Raw genomic sequence first — 17,004 nt, forward strand, 5'->3', positions numbered from 1 at the left:
AGAGCTAACTGATCAATAAATTTTTCTTTAACTGCGTAGTTTATGTGGAAGCTTTATAGCTTTAACTGTATGGCTGAGCTTGTCAGTGAGTAGTTTCTCCCCGATTACACCTTCGTTTTAATACCGCCTGTATTAGAATAAGTGTTTGATCTCTTGCAAGGACATTCTTGAAGGCTAGTTGTAGCATGATTTCGCCGTAATATTAGCGCCGAATGAAAAGAACAAGAGGAACGAGAGGAAACGTTCTGTCCTGTCTTCTTCGTTTCGGTTTCCCCTGTGAACCGCCGCTAATAGTCTGACGTTTGTTGTCTTAATGCAGTTTCAGAAGGCAAGCATTACCATTGCGACCAACACCTTGCTGCGCCCTTCGTCCAGGCGCTTAAGTTGATTATAATTTGCTATAACAAGTTTAACCTTTACTTGTTATTACTGCTGTTTTCAGCATCAATAACAAAGCTGTGTCAGTTGCCTTGTTTTGCGAAATGTGTAGAGCAAGCCCCTGCTAAAGGATATTTATTTCAGCGCAGTGTGATTTGTCGTCTTTTGTTTTCAATTACGAAAAGCGCCCTTGTTTTTTCTGCGCTAAATTTTCATTCCAGGCTGACATGAAATCCACTTATTGACACAAATAGGCAACATTTTATGCTCTTGCACAAATGCTATAGTGCAATCTTTCAATTTCATTGCTGCTCAAAAATTGCAGAGGCGGAACCCATTGGTAGTGTGCAGATAGACAGATTCACAATGCTCGATTAGGCTTGAGCGTAAAGTCAAACGAAATTTAGATATTGGATTCAGGGCTCAGTGTTATGAGTCGACCACACCCGAATCACAATTTCGCTTTGTCTTGTTCATACGCATTAGATGACTAATTATTTGTGTAAGCTTTGTGACTATAGCGGGAGAGAAAGTCGAAAGAAGTTTGGTTTTTGTTGAATTTTCCGAACAGATATCTGCAGAATATTAAACGATGGAAGGGTATAACTTTCACAAGCTCCTTCGCGAATGATGTGCGTGTTTAATTAGAGATGTAAGCATCTGCAAGTGAATGCTACTGTTGCTTTAAACAGATTTGTTGGTGTCTGTAATGGCAAGAATAATTTGCCCAGGGCCTATTGCGTTTGTTGCTGGTTTTTGTTTATTATTCAAAAGTGGACTTTGTACAGATCTCTTTGGCAATGGAGAATGGCTGAGCACTCTTTTTAGCCGTGGTATCCATAGCCTCCGTAGCCGCCGAATTTTCCGTAGCCGCCGTAGCCACCATAGCCGCCATAACCGCCGTAGCCGCCATAGCCGATGCCAATTCCAATGCCGTAGCCGATGCCATGACCAATGCCATAGCCCCCGTAGCCACCGTATCCTCCGTAGCCGCCATATCCACCGTATCCGCCGTATCCGCCGTAGCCATACAAGCCAGCGAACGCCGTCGCAACCATGGCAGAGAGGACAAGGAGAGCAATCTGGAAAGGGCAACATTGCACATTATATGAATTTTCCCGCTCATGAAATTACATCCTACATCAGTCAAAATATTTTTTTGTGTATAGGACACGGACTGCTCTGCAGATAAAAATCTTCCCAGCACACTCCAATACTCTCTCGAGGTGGTCCACACCTTTTGCAAAAAAGGAAATATCGCTGACTGTGAACTTCGTATGCTAACCAAAAGCACCTGCGACATGCACTGCGCTGAAATTTTGCTGCGCAGGTGGTGGAGAGCATTACTTCCATATAATTAGAATTTCTGTAATCGTAATCGGACCATAATAAACTGGGTAATGCTTCAGCGGCAGCTATATGCCATAACAGGTCCGTAAGCATCTGGGTTGATTTCAACTATGCCGTTATGTCGTTAGTGGCACATCTACCAATAAGCCACTAATCGCTCCGAAAAAAATCTACATTTTGTTCACCGAACTGCCAGTGATCGAAACCAAACTTCACATCTCTCTCTATTGCTTCTAGCGTTGTTGGGGACGCAGGGAACCTAGATTATTTTCACTGTGGTAAGGAGTTTAAATTTGAACTGCATCATTTCTTCTCTGTCGTCTCAGCTTTGTAGCTAATGAAAAAAAAACATGATAAAAATTATTTAATTACTCTGACGATCAGTGCTGAATTTAAACTCCTACACACTAAAATTAAACCGCTTAATTACGTTTCTTTTACTAAAATCAGTAATTCATAAACGGTGCGCGGCTACTAATGTGCGCTCTTTTTCGTTAGCCGAAATTATCAGACAGGGGAGCTGTGCTGGGGCTATGAAACCGTGCTATTGCATGGCTCCCAACTGTCTATCTATCCAACCGGTCCTCCTTGTCAGGCTGCCTGTAAGTGTTAAGTAAAAACTGATAAAGGTAAATTCCTTTCTTTCTCAGCTTAACGGCCACCGACACGACAGGTACATTTCTACGCATGCATGATATTCATATGAACAAAAGAATTGCCTTATTCCTGACAGCGTAGGCAGGGATAACATGCCGAAGCCTATGATCTCTCCTAAATTGCTGCAACTCGTGAGACTTACGCAGGCCTTCATTGTGATGTCTGGGAGTGGTGCTGGCGTTGTCTAGATCGAGGAGTCAAGTCCTTTGGTTGTGTGTGACCGGAGCTCGGGCGGTAGCGCTTATATAGGAAGACAGGCATACGCTAAAAAGCAGCGCTCCCCCTCCCCTTTTCACCCTTCCTCGCCGGATTCGAAGTGGAGCGCCGCGATTACTCCTTTTTCCGCACCGAAAGCGCGTGCCCGACTCGATCTGCGCAAAATTATGAAAACAGTATCACGGCCACGCCCTCTTTAGCGGGAGCCGAGAGCCCAGGCTCGTGGCGAAAGGGGCAAACAAGGCGACGTCACAGTTGCGTCGTAACGGCACTTGGGTAACGACGACGCCCGGGCGCGGCAGTGCTAGGGCGACGTTTGTTTTTCGCAGCGCCTTAGCTGATGACCTCGTTGGGCTTATTTCGGTGGTTGCGTACCGCCTGCGAGCGCCGCTGCTACGCGTCCATGCGCTACTTGCCCCCTAATAGCCCGCGCTTTTGGCGCTGCAGAGGAGAAAAGGTTGCCTGCACGGAAACGCAACCAGTGAAAGTTGCCGCTTTCAAATATGCGTGCCGAACACTGCTGCAGTGCAAATTGCAACCGAACATGAGAAAAAAAAAAAACAGTCATGAGCCCATTTTTTTTTCTGCGCAGGGTTTCGTGTGTATTACCTTATAATTGTTGGTGCAGTTAGACGATTATGAAGCGTAATTTATAGAAGCGTGACTTGTGGAAGCCATGTCAATTTTTTTTTTATGGTGTCACTGTTGTTTGCACTCGTAACACTGTGACCATGACTACTCTTTGTAGCTCCTCCTTAGCCAATCTGCATCTGGTTAGCGAACATTCGTTACTCTTGAATTTGGTCTTGCCCCGTGATGCCAACTGTGGTGACCGTAGACCCTGATTGCGAGAAACAAACGGCCGGGAAATTAAGAATGCATTGAAGTGCCCTTGTCAGGCTCACCGAGGTTACAAAAGTTGACCTACCAATATTCCTTCAGAGAAAATTGTATAATAGTTGTGTCCAGTTGTATAATGTTGTATAATGCAGTTGTATAATGCTGTGGCCAGTGGCATAGTCCCCGTAGCCACCGTAGTCTACGTAGCCGCCATATACACCGTATCCGCCGTTGTCGGCGCGAAACCTGGATGATAACGAAAAGGCTTGAAATAGACTAAAGGGCATCATTCATAACCATCAAGAGAAATTAACGCAGGAAAAACTAAAAAAATAGAAAAAAGGCTGCGATGACTTTCAAACAAACCCGAGTTAATTATATCCCAGCTGAAATCTAGAGAAATAAATGTAGCTGGTTGAAAAACTGTATGCGTAGAACGCATTGTCGATGGTCCTGTATAGGAACATCCCTCGTTGTATATAATAGATCAGACACGCGGGGCATTAAAAGGAAGAAGGTTATATGAGAAAACTCGAAAGGTTGCTTGACGACGGGTGGAGACGCGCCCTGAGCAGAATTTTTTTTTTTCTTCAGCTCGCACTATGCTCGAACTGCGGGTGCCTGATTGGGGCTGGCTCGCTGCGCCACTTTTTTTTTTTTGTTGGCGGGGTTTATTGGGTTGAGACACTGAAACGGGAGGGATTACATGAATAGGAAAAGGTTGGCTAACCTTGTTAATTTTTAATTATTTGCGATTACTGTAGCCCTCACCGGAGGACCATTACAGGAGAGGAAATGTCGAAGAAAGAATGTCAGGCACTGACGACACAGCATTAAAATCAAGGTCAAAAGCAGGAAAAGAGTAATAGGAAAAGAAAAAACTAACAAAAAGCCCGATAAATTCTCAATTTTGACTTTCATACTTAGCAGCGCAAAAAACGAGGACCAAAGCAAACGAGGAGACACAACACAAGCCCAACTAGCCCAACTTTCTGTACTTATTAATTTTCACTTTGTTTGTAACACGACTGCAGTGAAAGTTCAAACTCTAGCATTTTGTGCTTCGGTAGGGCAGCCTAGAAGGACATTTCACAAATGAATACAAGGAGGAAAGGAAGTGTTTTGGAGCACATTTAGGTGCGCTTAATACGGAGCTATTGTGGCTTGGTTCATACTGACACTTTGGCGGGTGCACATACATTTCTTTGTTCTTTTGTCAAATATTGCCTGGAAAAACAATTTCAGTAGTTTTTTTCTCTTCGTGTTTCTGATAGCTCCAGGTCGCAGAATTTTAGCATGTCAGTTAAAGAATCGGTTCTTCGAGAAAACGAAAAAAAAGAGCCCCTGTTTTGTAAAGCTTTGGTAAAGGTTTCAATCGCAGGAGGTATACTACGAAACCGGGTAAATAAATAAAAGTTTTGTACGCAATTTGCGTCACGCTTTTTGGTGCACGCTCCTTTTTTTTTTTCTGAAATAGCACACTTTGTGATACAGTTTAGAGCAGACCTCCTCCACTAGGCTGTGCCAACACAGATCATGAAGAATAATGAATCCAAAATGTTTAATAAAGCTCTGAGTCTTTAACAAAGAGTTTTCTCCAAGATTATTGGCGAAAGAAAGTACAGACACTTTTCTTGTTATATTAGTAAACGTCGACTTGAAGTAATTAATCTCCATTCTTCACTTATGCAGAAGCCACATATATTTTCTAAGCATCGGTTGATGATAATCCTGTCAGCTATATCGGTCGCTGTGGAGTAAATTAAAGAGCTGTCGGCAGAAGTCCTTAATTTTACTGCTGATTCAGGAAAACTTGGAATGCCATTTATATATAAATAAAAACAATAACAGACACAGCATATACCACTGTGGAACTCCGGACGAAACGTGTAGTGAATTAGACAGGAAATTTTCAGTATGAACAGACTGCACACGACACTTCAGATAGGCTGCGATCGAGTTCACATTACCGCATGTAATGCTTGCCTTCTGAAGTTTAAAAAGCACTTTACTGCGCTGTACCTTATTGAATGCATTGGACAAGTGCGTGCCGATGACGTTATTTTTTTTTTCAGGACCATCCAAAGCTACATAAAGATTATCAACCGCTTCAAAGAGTTGCGAAACAATTGATAAACCACTAGGGAATCCCTTTTGAGATGAAAAGATAAAACCATTCGCCTCAAGGATAATTGCGATATATTATGCAATTGCAGGCTCTCTAACTTGCGTGTGAATCAGGGCGATAGTTGATGTCTTGCACTCGACTGCCGTTTTAAAAACGGGAGCCACAACAGTGCTGCGCCACTCTTGAGATAGTCAACAGATTCGCAAGCACTTGTTAAAGACTATTGTTGGTTAAAATGAGCGCATTCAGCTTATGAACGCAAAAGTTCGCTAGAGATCCCATGCTCTGTGGTTGTTTTGTTTTTTATCAAGCGTCATTAGTTACTGGAATATGCCCTCTGGAGTGATTTTAGAGGGCCTCTTGAGCACGCTCCCGAAACATCGCGCTCACTGTTTACGCTACCAGGTGTTTATTTCATATACACTGACTGGAGGGACACAATGAAGCCGTTTGCTATCTATTTCCTTTGCGCAGTCGTTTCGGATACCCCTTTCGTCACTTATATGTCCTCTTCATTCTCTCTAGAGGTTCTCCAGAATTTTTTCTAGAAATTTTTGAGAAGGCTAGGAAGAGTTTTATTATACGTTTTTGCTTTATGTCTTTTAACGCTCCAATTTCGATGGAGGCGAAATTCTATAGGCTCGTGTGCTGGGCGATGTCAGTGCACGTTAAAGAGCCGCAGGTGGTCGAAATTTCCGGAGCCCTTCAATACGATGTCCCTCATCGCCTGAGTCGCTTTGGGACGTTAAACCCCCGTAAAACAATATTAACGCTGTATTCAGGTGAACGCGCTAATTCGATAATTCTCCAGGGTTTCGTTCCTTTTTCTGCAACCGGTTTGTCCAACGTTTCTTGTGGATAATTTCACTATTTACCCATGAGCTATGATGCTCTGCCCCCCCCCCCCCCCCCCCCCCCCCCCCCCCCCCCTGCCAGTAGGTGTAAATGCATCAACGCAATATTTCGTGATACCCTACTGGAACCGTTTCCATAATTTCTTTTAAGATTCATCAGCTGAGCAGGCCCAAATTCATTAAATGATAGACCTACCCCGTTCACTGTTGTATCGTGCCCGTGCGTAGTCCTTTATCAGTCTCGCAATAAATGATTAAAGGCGAATCTTGAATGCCCGGCGCCTTCTCCATTTTTTCCAATGCCGAGAAGATAGCGATGACCCGACCGATCAAGGACCTCTCCTATCCTCCTTTCCTATCCTTCCCTGTAGTCTAGCCTTTCTACTTTCTCCGTGGCTTTTAGGGAAAGTACCGTCCTGGTGGCGCCCTGCGACGGAACGCGGGTGAACTGAAGCAGCCGCGAGAGGTCTACTTGCTTCAGAGATCTGTACAGGCAGCCGATCCTAGAGTCCCTCCAGCTGGCTAGCGCCGCGTCCCGGCAACTTTCTTTTTTTTTTTCATTGCGACAGCGTGCCTCCTGGCATAAAATATTAAGTAAAAATAAAGATACACGACTTGCCCGATTCCAAAAGGAATTCCAACAAGGTACGCTGGTGCTGTCCTGAGCAGGTTCTGTACGGCTGTGAAACTAAGATTTCGGTATTTTACACATCCTTCTTCCTTGAACCGCAGAAGGCAAAAAAGCAGTGGAGAAGAAGGATGTGTAAAATTTATAAATCTGAGTTTCATCGACAAACACGATTTTATCGTAAATTTCTGCAGGTTGGCGTTGCTATAGTAGCATACAACTTTTAAAAAAAAAAAAAAAACAGCAGTTGCTAACACTCGGTCACGACCCGCGGCGTCCTGTATTACTCCGCTGACCAATCGCAGCAGTAAACGAAATCAAATTTTTGATGTTTGACTACATCAAACAATCCACGTATCAAAATTCAAGAGCTCATAACTCATTTCCTTGTGGCAAGCTCCTTGTTTAGGTAACAAGAAACGTTTAAGAAGCGGACTAATTTTTTCTCGTGGAGGGATTCTGTGCGCGGAGGCTGAATGTGGGCGGAGCTTCACTGCATACTTAAGCTGTATCCGACTACAGCTGGAGGTTATCGTGTTGGCAGACGTCAGAAAACAGGCGAATGGTGTTGTGCAGTAAAATGATTAACTGAATTCCAGTTGTTAACTTTTTAATTAATGCCGATAGGCCCCACTTGCAATTAGACATTGGTAGCCGGCATTTTGTAATAGTCGTATCAGTTTCGAGAATTTCGAAAACACGGTTACCCTGCTCGCTGTGGGTCTACTAACTTGGGGCATTTCTCGCGAAATCGGAGAGCCGTGCTCCTGCAGGAGGGCGCGTAGCGACGTCAATCAAATCGTGCCACTCCGTGACGCACGTATCACGTGACAATCTTTGCCCCGCCCATGCTGCGATGCCTCCCGGTCTTCGCCACTTCGCTTGTCCAGCTCGGCCGGGCAGAGACTGTCCATGGTACGTGTGTCAGGGAGTGACTTGATTCGATTGACGTCGCTATGCGCCCTCCCGCAGGCACGCAGCTTTCGACTGCCGCGAGATATGGCCCAAGTTAGTTGAGCCACAGCGGTGAGGGTACTCCCGTTTTAGAAATTCTAAATATTGATACGGCTATTACTAGCTGTCGGCTACCAACCTTTTTTCTATTTACTGCACATCTCAGAAAATGTAAAAAACAACATAAAAGAAAGAGAGAGAGGGAGCCCGGATCAGCAACGCTTTGCCAGCCTTTTGTCATTCACCGCACCTCTCAGAAAATGTAAAAGAAAAGCAAGGGAAAGAGAGAGAGAGCCCGGATCAGCAATACTTTGCCAGGCTTAACGTCAATTCAAGATAAATGAAAAGGAACTAAATGCTGTAAAGAAGAAAAAAAAACGATTTAATGAGAAAAGTAGATCCGTAAAGACAAAACTGAAACGAAGAAAGAAAAGGAACATTACAGTCGAATCTACTTGTAAAGAACCAACCTATAATTGGAAGGAGAGCTTTTCGGTAATAGTTAGTTAGCTATTCAAAAGTATTGAATCACTTTACTAGGTAACATATTTCGCTCGTTTTTTGATGTCCGCCAACACTGGTATTACTATGCCGCAAAAAGCTTCTGTTTACCTCAAAAACACTACTTTTAAAAATTAGTGGCGGTCTTCCCCGAAACGCCTGGTATATATACACCTGGGTAGGTTGCCCACACCCCGGTGGGCACGTTGCTGCCTTCCCGCCATGGCACGTGGGATACTTTCCAGAAGGACGCCCACTGAACACAGTAACGTCTTTTTGAGATCTCATATACGTATTCTCAAGATAACCGAGACGTCTTGCCGACAGAATAAAAACCTCTACATTTATATTTATATTCCCGATCCCGGCCGCGGCGGCTGGAATTTCTTTGGAGGAGAAATTCTAGAGGCCCGTGTACTGTGCGATGTCAGTGCACGTTAAAGAACCCCAGGTGGTCGAAATTTCCGGAGCCCTCCACTACGGCGTCTCTCATAGCCTTAGTCGCTTTGGGACGTTAAACCCCATAAACCAACCAACTATATTTATATTTATACCTCTACAGAGGTCTTAAAAACATCGTCAGGAAAATCGCGGCTGTTTTCGTGAATGTGGGCTTGAGTGCTACTGCACGAATAGAGGACGTGTTGGTATGCCTATTAGTATATCAACGAATACGATTTTACGCTCTGATATTTCTTGTTCGTTGGGCTGACGCCATGCTGTAAGCAATCTTCCTAGGCCGAGACACTAATTCTGGCAACGGCTGAGAATACGAAGTTTATGGTATATTTTATTGAACAATCTAGCTTAAACTCGAGACATATTTGTGTTCTGATGATAATTTTCTATATTGTCGGATAAATTAAAATCTCCAGTAATTAACAGCCTGGTGCTATCATTCAAATGGGCACGCAAGGAAGTGCTCCGTTCTTCTAGAAACTCAGGAGAGGTAGCTAAGTCCCTGTAAATAGCGCCCGATTTAACCACAACATCATTTAATGATATCCTACATCATACTCCTTCTGTGTAACTACAGGCTGTTGTTTTTGGCCCCAAGTGATGTTCTGAAAACAGCTATGCTTCACATTGTGAGCCCCATCTGTGCATCTTATACACGGAAGGAGTGATGCACTCGTTGAGAATATAAATATTTACACACGTTTACGCAGTAATAACTACATGCAGAATCTGCGATTCCAACTATGTGAGTTGACTTAGAATATTTCCGGCATTTAACTAAAGAAGGCGCCCTGCTGCATATCATTAAGGAGATGAAAGGTGGTTCCCCCCTTCCAAGCAACACAGAACGCTGGACTGTCCAGCTAGAGACCCTTTGCTGTCGGGTGCCGGATTCTCGCTGGTTTAACCATCGACTTTTAAATGTGGCCTATGAGGGAGCCAGTGATGCTGTTTGTTAGGGCAGCAGAGGAGATTCTAATGTAAGGTAACCGCAACGAGGGCCTACTGGACATGCGATTCACGGAAGCTTGAGAGAGAGAGAGAGAGAGAAGAAAGAAGCCCTTTATCGGAAAACAGAGATTTTAGGACGGATGAAAAATTTGCTGGCATTGGTGATAAAAGGATGAAATCCCAGAGGAGCGAAAAATTGTAAAGTAAAAAAGTATCAGACGAGAAGAGAAAAAAACAATAATGAACATTATATGGAGCCGCTCATTCCAGTACCTCTAACAGTGGACTTTGTATTAAAGGTCCTTTAGCTTGCTTTACGCAGCACAGACGTGCAATAAAAATTTTTATTTGCATATTTAGTCGGCGCTAGTCTAGTCTACACTCATATATTCCCGTAAATTTCATCGACAGCACTCTTCATGCACTAAACTTTGTCATCCCCTTTGCAGGACATTGCACGTCGCATTTCATATGCTATCACCTTACTCGTTGATGCACCTCAGGAAGTCTTCTAATACATGGTTTTCTTTACCGGCGCAAGGAAGGATTATTGGAGATCACTTGAAGAGGCTCCAGGCGGATGCGGTGGTCTTGCAGTCTAGTTAATTAGGCTGGCGATGGCGACGAGGATGGCACGATTCTTGCCACGTCAGAAGGGTGGTAAAATACTGACGTAGCTTTGGATAGGCGCAAAGCGAATAGGAGTAGCTTGCGCTTGCTGAGCGCGCTATCTCTAACATATGTTTTGTTTTCATGCCAAGTGCATGGTAGAGTGGCCTTGACTCGGCTGTGAGAAGGTGGCGTCATCCCTTGGAAGGCTCTATAAGTAGAAACTGGTTTGGTTCATCGATTGCTGGGAGAGGGCACTAGAACTGTTCCCCTGGACAAGCGGGGGGCGCTGCGTTGCGATTCCCAAGCTGGCAGAAGCAGCGCATAATCCATAGGCTTATAGTAGTTTATATGGTTCTCCTTTGTTTTACCGCAGCTTGAGCGGGCAGCACATAGGTTCAATACTTTCGTCGAGTTTCCTTTCCGCATGCTATCATTATTGCTCGGGTGAAGCACGTGTTCGCTTTTCTGCTAGAAACGTTTTCTTGCGCTCAAGTAACCTTTCTTTTTGTACGTGTTTTACCTGCACGGAACAAGCAAGTATATTACTATCCAGGGGATCGGCAGGAATTGATGCCATATCGTTGGAACGGGCGTCTCGCCAAAGGGAACGTTTTGAGTGAAATTAACGTTACGTACTGTGTGTCGTGGAGCCTGGCACGCAGTAGAACTACCCAAAGAGCTACCGCGTGATATCCTCTACTGTATAATACGGCTCAACAGCTCTGCTCTATGTATATTCGAAAACGAGACTGAAAGGAACGCAAATTCGATTGACTGATATTACATGATGCTATGTGTTGCAAAAAGGGTGCGATCTTCGTATGGCAATCGTCCTGTTTGATTTCTTGAACCTCGAAAAAAAGAGGAACGTACCAGGGAGGTGACGAAAGAAGTCCCATACCTTTTGCAGCCTAAGTTCCCCCTCTCCTCGCCCATTTTGGATGGGACGAAGAATTGTCAACGCTTGCCTCGCCTCATCCCCTTACCTCCAAACCAGAGGTCCTGCTCCCTGTACATTTTTGGCAGCGCCGTCTCTCGGGTCCACAAGACCCGGTGCTGTCTGGGTCACACTCCCACTGGCCACGCGGTGAGTGCGGGAGATTTCGATTACAGAAAAGTACGCCGACAAGCAGTGCCGACAGCTGACTACATAAACATCACAGCAAACAACTAATTAAACTGCTGCTGCACTGAAAAGAAAAAGGCGCAAGAGTAGTGCACTGTCACAGGTACGCGATCCGCACTCTGCACCATTCGGAAATCCGCAGGCATGCTAAAGGGGTCGCTGAAAAAGGGTATTAATCCGGGGTGTACGACAGCATCGACATCGCCGTCGTTAGCTATGCGGTGCTGCCGCGTCTATCACTTTTCCCGGGCGGAAGCTGTAAATTTTTGGTTTGCAGCTCTTAGTTGTATGATTTCCTTTTCAGGTGAACTATGCTGCAGTCGGCATGGTACACAACAGTGTTCTCCTCGGCATGGTACACAACAGTGTTCTCCGTGTTCTCCTCTGGTCAGATGCAACTTCATCCCAGTAGGCCTAGGCTCTAAGTGGCACCTTGGTCGTGAAGGTTATTTGTGAAGAAGCATACCCAGAGCAGGCAAATCGCATGCACCACTATCACCAGCCACAACGGACACTGATAATTTATGCTCGCAGCGTTAAGGATTGACATAAAAGTATAGATATGCAACACTGGGATCGTAAGAAAATAAATTTATTGCTCAAAGATCTCCGAGCTTTGTACTTGGCTTCATTCGTGGGCACTTCGGGGTACTCTGGTCGGCGCCATGGGACTACGTGATTTCGTTTTACTCCAGCACCCCTTTATCCATGGAACTTCCCGAACTTGCCGAATCCTCCTCCATGGCCGAAACCTCCATGGCCGAAGCCTCCACCGAATCCTCTGCCGTATCCTCCGCCGTATCCTCCGCCGAATCCCTTGTGGCCGAATCCCTTGATGGCAGCAGCGGTTGCCAGAATCAGGCAGATCACCAGCAGGCAAAGCTAGGAATGGGAGCCGATCAAAAGAATACCACACAACATTAGCTTCAAGTTCTGTGCAATTATCTACAAAATCCCCAGGCTTGAGAAGCCTGGGACACGTTATACAGCCGCTTCGCGCACAAGTGGATTTCTTTTATGAGCTTCGTCAAAACCTAGCTTTGTCTCATTCTGTTTAATCATGCTATTTATGCAGCTTTGTTCATTCCCATTTAATTGTGTTAATCTACCGTGCACTACGTACATTATTGTGTACATTGTGAACGCACATTTTTTTTGTGACAAGGTTTCCTCTCTGGGGCAGTAATTTCTGTGTTTCTGACGAATTACGAATTGTTCATAACGTAACTTGAAGGCATTTTGATGTTAGCGGACGAGGAAGTGAGTAAAATATGTCAAAACAGCTTGTGGCAGCACGTTGTTCGGCATTGTCCTGTGTACAGGTTTTGATCGTATTTTTAATTCTGAATATCTGGTGGCGTGTATAACTCGAAAAAAAAAAATACGTGATCGCATGACCCTTGAGTGCCTTTTTGCCAGAGAGTTGCATTTTTGGTAATCCAGTTTAAGAACTGTCGCGACGTTTTGATCACAATTCTCTATACATCTGAACAAAATGTCGGTCGCTGTTGTTCGTTGCACAACAAACTAAGTTTCGTTGGGTATGCATAATCGAAAATATAATTATAGAAATACAAAAGAATTGTATCTAAAAGGGTTCAGTGTTCAGTAAGTAGCCTGTCATGTTCACATGCTAAGAGGCTTTCTTGATAAGAATACCGAAAACCTCTCTTTTCCTGCGATTGAAGTTCACACTGCGGAAGGTGTCAGACATGACGACGCCGCTTTGCCTCGTTCAAGGAGCGCTTGAAAATTTACTTAGTAACAATAGTATTATATCATTGTAGCGCAGGAAAGAGACACTGCAACTGTTTGTAAAAAGAACTGGAAACCACAATTTTATAGCGAATTTTTATGATACATTTGTTCGCCAAAGCTATACCACACCCTATACCGCACTGTAGATGGAACCCCTCACCTCTTGCATCATATAGAAAAAAGATCTCGTACGAGCACACCTACATGTTCGCCTATAATAGCTACTTTAACGCTGACGAGCGCATTTACCTGCCACGTTAATTGTGCATGAATTTCTATATAAAAATTGCTGACTTTCGAAGCGGCTAGTCAAACACCAGGGTCATGAAATTTTCACGTCGTCTTGTTACTTCTCCCCACTTTAATATTTGTTGTCAGTTTTTTTTGGGCTGAATTGGCTTTAAGATGCGACCAAGGCAACTTGGTTTTATATGTATAGGCTCTGCCACAAGTCCCCAGGCTACAAGCTTTGCTTTCGATCAAGATTTTCGGGAACGTGCAACACTCACGAAGCTACCAAGGTACTTAGGGATGTGGATGGGACTCCTTCTCCCCCTCCAAGGGTTCTCAGACCCTGTGGTGTCGTAAATGACCCATTTAAAGGACCAAAAGTAGACATGGTGGCCTGGGAACTTTTGGCCAACTCTGTATACCCAAACACCAAACAAAGCCGTGACCGTGTCTGAAGCTGCGGCTTAGTAAAGAGGACAAAATGATCGTTTATCCAGGAATAAATAATTTACAGCGGTAATAGTTTCTGTCTTTGATATCAGCATAAAGCGAGTGCCTCCGAAAACTAGCTCTCTTGTTCTGATCTCTATGCTGAATCTTTGCTTGTGACCGAAAGCGGTGGAACCATGTGTGCACAAGGGTCACGTAGGTGGCTGGCATGTTCGACCAAAGAAATCGTTTTTTTTTTTCTATGGGTCCCGGATGAACAGCTATTCTTTATTTTAACTAAGTGAGTTCAAGAAGAACACGTATTGACCCCTGTGTGAGTTCTCACTCAATAAAAGTTTCTGTGCTGGCGTTTTTTTCTCTCTTTTTTCATGTCTGATCTTAATTGCTGCGTTCACGTGAGCTGAACTGGAGATATAGAAATTAAGGCGGTCTTTGTAGGTGCGAAAAGAGGGTAGTATTTGAAGTCTGGATTTTTTTAGGTGCACTGCAGAGAGTCTGCGCCGTTCACCTACATGGACGGAACTGTGCAGTCGGTCGTTTACGAGAGAAGTGGGCTTTACATGATCAAGAATATGAAAAAATAAAATTATTGAACGGTGAATTTAGAACATAATTGAAATTCTCACAATTAACTTATCTCGCAATTTTTATCTGATGGAGATTATGTTCTCTGATGCGTATAAAAGGCGGAATGTTTCATTCGTTCTCGCATAAACCTTGTCAAAACGTTTTACTTGTAATTCGCTACATAGAGCGATCGAATAAATCCTCCAATCCCTTTCTGGGTCAAGTAGCAGCCATATATGCACAACTTAAGTTGGCTTCGTTTTAATTTCCTGCGCAATATTCGTCTTGTCACAACAAAATGACATCGACGTAGAGAAGCTGCAGCTGTAATTTTTAGAGTTGATCATTCTTGTCCATTACTCTTCGTTATTGCATGATGTTTTCCATGTAAACTCTATGCACTTAAACCTACTGCGGCGTACAAGTCCACCCAAAAGTTTCCGAGAGCCTTTTAAAGTTCGTGAAGTGCAAAAGAAACGAAACTCACCACAGCCTTCATGATTATCCGAGTGGGATCGCTCTGCGGGCGAAAGCTCCTTTGCTCAAACAGTCAACAAGCTGTTGAGAATGACTGCCATCAGAGAGCCTTATATATGCGCGACCTCCATGTAAAAAGCAAAGAAAAAAAACAAAGCGTGCGACCGTCAACGCAAGCCCACACGTGAAGCGCCCCTTCGTCGAGACGTCATTGCGCGATGGCTCGGACGCCAATTTCCTCTAACCACCGCTGCCGGGCTGGGCAGATCAAGCCCTCTGTGATGGCGGCGTTACGAAAGTGAGAGTTCTAGGAAGAAACACGACCACGGGTAATGGCTATGGGCGTTGCGCGGTATTCGTCGGGATTGTAGGTGGCACTGTGCCCGTGTTTAACGCGCGGCAACGATGCCGGTTATAGACGTCGCGCCAACAACAAAAAGAGAAAAGTCTGTAGGCGACGTAAAGGGGTGAAGGGTGGTGGAGTGATTTGTTTGGATGTCAAAAGTGGACCTTGACTTGCAGGCCGTGTCGCTAGTGCGGTAAAGAGGGAGTCCAGAGAAGAGCAACGGTACTACCTTATCAGTAAGGAAACACTTTGCGAAAGCAAGAAAGAAGAGAAACAACATGTTCTAGTAGTATTGTTTGATTAAAGGGAAACTGCGCGGGTCTTTCCGACACTTTGAGTCGTTAGACATGTCACATTCTTTAAGGCACCTTGTCTCCGCCACAGAAAAAAAAGCAAAAGACGCTTTTCAGTATACTGAGTGCGACTATTTTCAAAGAGGGAGAACATCTAAACTAAATCCGAGACTTAGTCCTTGGCCATGAACGATGCTTCCCGTGATGCACGATGACGACAGACACATTACTTTAAAAACACTCGCACGCGCGTTGAATGGCATCAGTGGCGACTGACGACAATGACTGCTTTCATAAAAGGCCAGAGATGGTCTAATTTTAGCCTCAAAATCTTGTTACTGAAGTGGCGATCGCGTAATAATGTGCATAATCTCTCTGACGTCGCGTATGCAGTCTTAGCCGCAGAAATAATGTGAACTGAGGCTACAGAAACGCCAGATTCCGAAAAGGATTCACGCTGGAACCGAAATCCACTTGGCTGCTTGATGGAATTTTGCTTGATGGAACTTGGTGGAATTTTCCAGGAACGACAGGGAAACCTACGGTATAAGTTTGGTTTGGTTTGGTTTATGGAGTTTAACGTCCCAAAGCGACTAAGGCTATGAGAGACGCCGTAGTGGAGGGCTCCGGAAATTTCGACCACCTGGAGTTCTTTAACGTGCACTGACATCGCGCAGTACACGGGCCTCTAGAATTTCTCCTCCAAAGAAATTCGGCCGCCACGGCCGGGATCGAACCCGCATCTTTCGGGTCAGCAGCCGAGCACCATAACCACTAAGCCACCGCGGCGGCCGTAGTATAAGTTTCATTATAATTCGGTAACCTCGAAAAGCCCCCGGAGCTACCCTTTAAATCGCATGGTGACTTTGATGGTTTTGTAAGATATGGAATGGCACTGAATGGTATGGTACGGTGCACTATAATATGGTATGAATGGCACCGTATGGTGCTGTATGGTGTAGTATACAATGGCATCGTACAGTGCAGTATAGTCTGGTGTGGTATGATATGGTATGTCATGGAATACGATGTTGTAGTGTGGTGTAATGGGGTATGGTATGGTGTAGTGGTATATGGTATGGTATGGTATGGTATGGTATGGTATGGTATGGTATGGTATGGTATGGTATGGTATGGTATGGTATGGTATGGTATGGTATGGTATGGTATGGTATGGTATGGTATGGTATGGTATGGTATGGTGTGGTGTGCAATGGCATGTATGGTA

At 44.5% G+C, this 17,004-nt stretch overlaps 2 long non-coding RNA genes across 3 annotated transcripts; both read right to left on the reverse strand.

Annotated features, from left to right (window-relative positions):
• Positions 1 to 1,151: 1,151 nt before the first annotated feature.
• On the reverse strand, positions 1,152 to 10,625 carry LOC149339451 (uncharacterized). Of its 2 annotated transcripts, XR_016283790.1 has the most exons (3): positions 10,398 to 10,625; positions 2,528 to 2,756; positions 1,152 to 1,460 (listed from the first exon to the last, which is right to left on the reverse strand). It is a non-coding gene; the product is annotated as an uncharacterized LOC149339451 (long non-coding RNA). The 2 variants fall into 2 exon arrangements; XR_016283791.1 differs by lacking the exon at positions 2,528 to 2,756.
• A 1,605-nt stretch (positions 10,626 to 12,230) lies between these two features.
• Positions 12,231 to 15,306, reverse strand: LOC149339452 (uncharacterized). Its single transcript, XR_016283525.1, has 2 exons — positions 15,148 to 15,306; positions 12,231 to 12,536 (listed from the first exon to the last, which is right to left on the reverse strand). It is a non-coding gene; the product is annotated as an uncharacterized LOC149339452 (long non-coding RNA).
• Between the last annotated feature and the right edge of the window lie 1,698 nt (positions 15,307 to 17,004).

This window comes from Amblyomma mixtum, chromosome 6 (genome assembly GCF_055824585.1).
Source record: "Amblyomma mixtum isolate Tamu chromosome 6, ASM5582458v1, whole genome shotgun sequence".
NCBI classification, from domain to species: domain Eukaryota; kingdom Metazoa; phylum Arthropoda; class Arachnida; order Ixodida; family Ixodidae; genus Amblyomma; species Amblyomma mixtum.